A 7385-nucleotide genomic window follows, 5' to 3' on the forward strand; every position below is an offset into this window, starting at 1 on the left:
TTTGGATTTGGAAAGAGAACTTGGGAAGTATGCCCTTGAATGTAAAGAGGTAGTAAGTCTTATTGAGAATGTAGGATTAATGAAGAGTGTTGCTGGGTTTGGTAAGTGTTATAAAGTGCTAGTAAAGGAGTTCATTGTTAACATTCCTAAGGATTGTGACAATAAGAAGAGTAAGGAGTACAAGAAGGTGTATGTGAGAGGTAGATGTGTGGAGTTTTCTCCTGAGGTGATTAACATGTTTATGGAAAGGTGCGATGATGAGCAGGCTGAAGTAGAAGTAATTGATAACACTGTTTATAAAGAAATCACTGCCAAACAGGTATCACAATGGCCAAGAAAGGGAAAGCTATCAGCTAGCAAGTTGAGTGTGAAGTATGTTGGGCTTCATATGATATGAGTTGCCAATTGGGTTCCTACAAATCATACCTCAACCATAGCTACATGTTTGGGTAAATTCATTTACATTGTTGGAACCAAAACCAAGTTTTATTTTGGGTCTTATGTCTTTGAGCAAACCCCGAAGCATGCTAGTACTTTTGCTGGGAAAGTGCCTAGTGCTTTTCCCTCTATAATTTGTGGAATAATTCTGAGTCATCCCCCTAGGATCTTAATCAGTTCTGATGCAGCAAGTAAGAGCGAATCTCCTTTATCCTTGAATTATAGGTTGTTTGCAAGGACACATGTCCCAAACATTATCATGACATCTGGTAAGGAAACTGACATCTCAACCTCAAAGGACGGAATAATTGGTGAACTGAAAGATACCTGCAAGGCTTTGGATGAAACCATCAAAACTTGCACTGAAAAGAAAATCAGATTGGAAAGACTGATCAAAGTTTTAACTAAGGAGGGTACTTATGGTAATATGGCTGGTAATGTGGAAGAAGAAAATGAGGAGGAGGAGAATGTTGATGCAGATGTTGCAACTGATGAAGAAACAAATTCTAGTTCTGAAATATGATATATTTTGATTATTGCTTCTGTATTTGTTTTGTGGGTTATGCCCTGCATATTTAAGCGCTTTTAGTGCTTCTGGTATGTAACATAATATTTCGTATGCTCTGCTGCCTCTATTTTCAATTTTTCTATGGTTGTTTGTCAATTTTTGCAGGAAACATTACATTAGCATGGATTCAAGCATATAACATGAAAACAACTTATTTGAAAAATCACTTTTTCACACTAAAACCCCAAACTTTGACATACAACATAATAAACACTTTTCTTGAATTTTAACAACTCAATCCAAAACCACTCATAGCTCTAGCTTAGAATTGGTAATAGAATATTAAAACCCATAGAAAATCTAACATAAAACTCTCTTTAATCTTAATTTTTGAGCAAAAATTGGATTTGTGCATTTTTACCTTCATGAGCCATTAATGGAGGAAGTGTGGAGAAGATGAGAGAAATTGATGAAGTCACCCCCTAGGGAGGGGGCCGCCACGGCTGACCCCCTAGCACCACCATGATCGGTTGGAGCGTTTGCTCCTTTTCCTTTCTTCTTGAGCATGAAAACGCGTTTGGGGGAGGGATAAAGGTGGACTCATCCAGTCCAGTTCAGCCCGGTCGACTGGTCCGGTTCGGGGGTTCTTTTTTTTATTATTTATTTTCATTTTCACATTTCTTTTTATTATTTTATACTTTCAGCCTATTTTATTGTGTTTCTATCCACACCCCACTTTTTTCTGCACTAGTAATAAGGTCAATTTGCCTGGGCCTGTTTTGATTCTATTTTGTTTAAACCCAATAATATTTCATTTTTAAACATACATTCTTATGATAATAACACTTACTGTTTTAACTTTTTAAGATAGTTTCCTCACAAGTTTTAGGATATCTTTCTAGAATAATTTTTAGATACTAACCTTAGAAATATCCTTTTCATTTGTTTTAATTCGATATAGTTGTACTATTTTCTAATTTCTTTAGTATATTTTACATGCATTTTGGTTATTTTTACTTTGTATGGTTATATGGTTTATTTCCTTGCATTGTGTGATGTATGTTTATATGGATTTAGTTCTTGTATGGTTTATGAACCATCCCCCCATTATGGGTAAAATGTCCCCCGATCCCATGAACATATAATAACGTAGGGTTTATCTTTGTTTACCGCTTTCCTTTACATGTTAATAAACAAGATAAAACCAAAACGAAATAACCTTTTTATTTTCAAAAGAATAAAATACACTTGATCCAGCGTCAAGCATTTTCCCCAAATCAAAATCAATTAAATGCAATATGAGTGCTTGATTCAACATCAAGTATCTCTTCCATTCCATTCCATTCTCACACTTTCAGACTTCAAACACTTTATCCAACGTCAAGTCATTTTCAAAATATTTTCACAAAAAACTGGAAGAAAAAGGATGGGGTGTACGTACTTGTACACACAATTTCTCAAGTACTTGGGTTGTCAGTCTTACCTAGCTTGTGGCCCAATGCTTGTCTTCCATTCAAAACACTTAAAAATAAAACGAGTTTAATTTCCTCCACTTAGGGAGAAAAAGAGAGATCAGGATGAATTGTCCTTTCAGCTCTCGAGTATTATGATTACCGACCGTACTTAGCTTGTGGTTAGATACTTGTCTCCCTCTAAGTACCAATGATTAAACTTGCCTCACAAATTTCACAAATAAAAGTTTTAGGATGAAAAAAAGGGGTTAGGATGGAATTGTCCTCTTAGCTCCCAAGTATTTGGATTGTCGGTTGTACTTAGCTTGTGGTCGGATACTTGTTTCCCACTAAAACTTAACCAATATCGAAACATTCCATAACCCTTATCTTGGTTTAAACACCACTTCTTAGTTTAACCACCACTTTTACTCTCTTCCTCGGTTTAAACACCACTCTTATTTTCTTTTTGGTTTAAACACAACTTCTTTGGTTTAAACACCAGTTCTTCGGTTTAAACACCATTTTCATTTTCTCTTTGGTTTAAACATCACTCTTATTTTCTTTTTGGTTTAAACACCACTTCTTTGGTTTAAACACCACTTCTTCGGTTTAAACACCACTCTTATTTTCTTTGGTTTAAACACCATTCTTTAGTTTAAACACAACTTTCTTTTCTTTCTTGGTTTAAACACCACTTCTACGTTCCTTCTTAGTTTAAACACCACTTTCTTTTCCTATCTGATTTAAACATCACTTCTATTTTCCCATTGGTTTAAACACCACTTTATTGTCTATTTCAGTTTAAACACCATTTTTATCACTCCTCGGTTTAAACACCATTCTTTGGTTTAAACACCACTTCTTTTCCTGGTTTAAAATACCAATTTTATATTCCTTTGGTTTAAATACCACTTTTTCACTTTAACTACTTTTATTCCTACTTGATTTAAACACCACTTCTATCTCTTTCTTTTGTTTAAACACCACCTTTATCTTTTACTTTTTTATGTTTAAACCCCACTTTCATTTCTCCCTTTGTTTAAACACCACTTCTATTTCCTTCTTTAGGTTTAAACACCACTATCCGGTTTAAGCACCATTTCACAAATCTTTCACCACACTTTCACAAACATTCTTTGCAATGCACACTCTATATTTTCTTATTCAATCAACTCTTTCTTTTCCTTTTGATATTTAAACTTTTTTCAAATCTACTCTTCTTTTCATAAAAAAACTGTTATAATATGTTCCTTAGCAGTCAAACTAAAAGCTTAGAGCATCCGAACTAGGATGATTTCAGCTAACGTCTACACACTTCTAGGATATGATTATAAATGTTCCCCTAAAATCGACCAACAAATCCGTATTTTCTACCACAAACTCCGAAGCTCTGATTTTCTTATTGCACTATGAGAATACGTAGGCACGAGGACCTCAATTCTATGTGAGCACATTAATTATTTAACATTTTTCCCCTTTCACAAGTAACCTTTAGATAATAACACCCATCTGAGCAAAGAACAATCAAAATGGTTCCCGTTGAGTACAACGGATGTGAGGGGTGTTAATACCTTGTCCTTGAGTAACTGACTCCCTTACCCTTTTCTCTTTCCCTGAGTTTTATCGATATTTTCCTATCCTTCGGGAATAAATAATGTTCGGTGGAGACTCTGTTGTATCTTTGAGCGTGCGATATGCTCAGGTATTTTTCATGGCGTAACATTGGTGAGTGAGAAACCCTAGGCTCATATGTTATCAGAAAAGAGGGATTTATGTAAGAATTGATTAGGAATACATATGGTATTACCCAGTACACCCTAATTCCGAGATAATGGAATTAAGGGAATGAAAGTTGGGATTTCTCATCTAAGTCAATACGTAGTTTGGAACGTAGGAGAGTAAGTCCAATTAGACGGAAGGTAGGAAAATTATGGGTACCACCCTGCTAGACTCAGTCCTGAGAGAAGGTAGCGAATAATCTCCGACAACCACCTTATTGGACATGGTCATATATAAGGGGGCAAAAAATTCCGTAAAACCTTGCATTGATGGGCAGTAGGTTGTCGATCATCAACGATATTCAAAATAATATTTGGGCTAGAGGTTCGTCAATGAATTCAATATGATAGATATGTAGCTTCTATTGTTTTATGTGGCTTGTACATTTAAGTTACCAGCTTATATGTTATTGTGAATCTTGTTATGCTCAATTCCTTAAGTCATATGATATAGTATATATAAATGCTAGTAGGATGAAATTAAGGATAATCTACCCTATAGAGTCGAGGAGACCCATAAGATAGGTGGGCTCACTGAGATTTAGTAATCTCACCTCAATCATGTTGTTGTTTTTCAGGTGGAGAGTAAAATATGGAGGAATAACTATAAAGCTTGGATTATAAGCTTTGGTGACCAGATGACATGACGATTGTATCAGATTTATGTTCCATTATGCATTTCTCATAGACATATTTGTTGCATACAGTTTTTGATGAGGTTTTGAAATGTATACATTTTAATATGCCACTTATTAGATTTTGTATGTATTAAGTACCAGAATTTTAATATTCTACTAGTATAATTATAGACGCATATTGGTGGGGTATTACACAAACATTGTTTAGGGATTAAATGACTGACTTTGCTAGGTTTGATTGAATTTTTTGTTGATTAACGGTTGCATATGACGTTTTATATGTTGATGAGAGGAAAGCCTGTGGAATTATCACATGAATTATGGTGTTCGATGGTGAAAATGAAAATTAGAGATGGTTGTTGAAGTAACATAACATTGAAGAAAGATAAAAGTTGGTAGGTTGATGAATAGTAGAAAACCACCAACTTGATCACAAAAGCACATTTTTCATACTTTATAATTCTCTTTTTAATTTAATTCATTTGTTTAAGTTTACAAATTTCTATGAGGAAATTTTTATCAACATGGTAGAATTGTAACATCTCAATTTTTTTTGTACAATACATATTTCATTTTGTTTCATCTATTAATTACTTTAATATCTGAATATTTAAATATGAAAAATAAACCCATTTATGTGAAAAAATTCCTCCTATCTATTTCTAATCACTATTATATTTTAAATTTTAAAATAAATATTCTGACAACTCTCTCCCTTTTTTTCATTTCTAATTCTTTTGAACTAGGAACTAAGGTCACCGAATTGAGGTGAAGGTTGCCTTCATTTTTTTTATTGCTTCACCTCACCATGTACTATACCCTATAATACCTGATGTGGATGTTGACATGGTGGCTGATATAGGTGCTTTGGGCCATAAGACATCAATGGAAAAATGTAGAGGCCCTTATCATGGCCACGTCAACCATTGAACGAGAACTCTCTTCTAACGAGGAACAAGTTAAAAGAATATGTACTTAGTATCAGGGAGATACTTGTGCTGCTATGGCCCGATAGAGAAACAGATAACTTGCATAGCTAAAGGAGGAAATATGTTACAATAATTTTATGGTCTTTTGGCTATTATGAGGGAAGTGAAGGAAGTGCATGTCTTAAAAGAATTTTGTTTCTATTCTCAATAAGTAAAAAATATAGAGTTTATTTCTTGATGAACATCTTTTTAGATCCAAGGAAAATTTAATGGAAGTCAATTGAAGAGGGTCGAAGATAAGATCACACTTTTGATTGGATGGGGTGAATAGAAAATTCAACCTTTTATTGCGGAGAATTTTAAGGTGAGAAAGAAATACACTGAGATTGGTGATAATATTGTTGTAGTGGGACCTCATTGTTTTGAAAACCCCATTGGTCAAATTCAGCTCTTAAACCCTGAAGTGCTTCTTTAGACCACAAGTATGGAGATTTGCATGAAAGTTAATGTTTGGAATGAATAGATTTCATATTGTAAGGTATTTGGTGCCAAGGATGAAAGTACTTGGTGTGAGCAAATTCTTTACTTTGAATAAGTTTTGAATGATAGCAAATTGTGTGATCATTGTCTAATTGTTGGTTGTGCATTATTTTACATGTTTCATTTGTGTTTTTAGCCTATACTATTGTTTCGTGTCTATACATAAAGATCCACATTGATACATTTCTTAAAAGAACTCATAAAAAAACTGTTTTGTGTCAGTATGTATCGATACATGTTCATCTGCATCGATACATAAATTTGTTTTAAATCACAAAACGTTTTTGCTTCAGTATGTATCGATACATACGAGCTTTGTATCGATACATGCTTAGTTAAAATGTTCTATGTATCGATACATACGAGCTTTGTATTGATACATGCTTAGTTAAAATGTTCTATGTATCAATACATACGAGCTTTGTATCGATACATGCTTGTATTAATTCTCTAAAATTAATCAAAGCTACAGTATGTATCGATGCATAATCTTTTGTATCAATACATAATTCTGTTTTGTCTACTAACAGCTTCTGTCTTTCACATATAAGAAGTATTTTGACAGCTCAGTTAAAGTGTATGAATTCAGAAGTGAAAAAAAGTTGTAACACAAATCAAAGGAGTGTGTAGCAGCAATTGTTTTGAGCAGTTAGAAACCTGAAAGAGACTTCATCTTCTTCATCTTCTCAATCTCTTTTCTTCAAGAACATCAACACATAATCATTCTTGTTCTTTGGATTAAAGGATCAACGAGATAACATTCAGTGGAACGATCAAGGATCTAGCTGAGGTGTTCAGTGGAACGATCGAGGATCTAGCTGAGTTGAAGGTTGAAGGGGGTTTCGAGGAAAAACCAAATGGTTTGTCCTTCAAGAACTGGAGTGTTCTTGCGGGTTTGTTAGTCACGTTTGCAGAACAGATTCAGCCGTGGCGTAGGGTTTGGAAATTGGGTAATTTCGCAAACAGGTCGTGGAACCGGTGAATTGTTTGCAATTTCTTGCAGGAAATTCTTGATTGAGCTCAGATCAAGTGGAGGTTTTATACAAGAAGAAGATCTTGGGATTTAGATTTCTGTCTTTGTATTGTAACCTTGTATCAAC

This window comes from Lathyrus oleraceus, chromosome 6, assembly GCF_024323335.1.
Source record: "Lathyrus oleraceus cultivar Zhongwan6 chromosome 6, CAAS_Psat_ZW6_1.0, whole genome shotgun sequence".
Classification (NCBI taxonomy): Eukaryota; Viridiplantae; Streptophyta; class Magnoliopsida; order Fabales; family Fabaceae; genus Lathyrus; species Lathyrus oleraceus.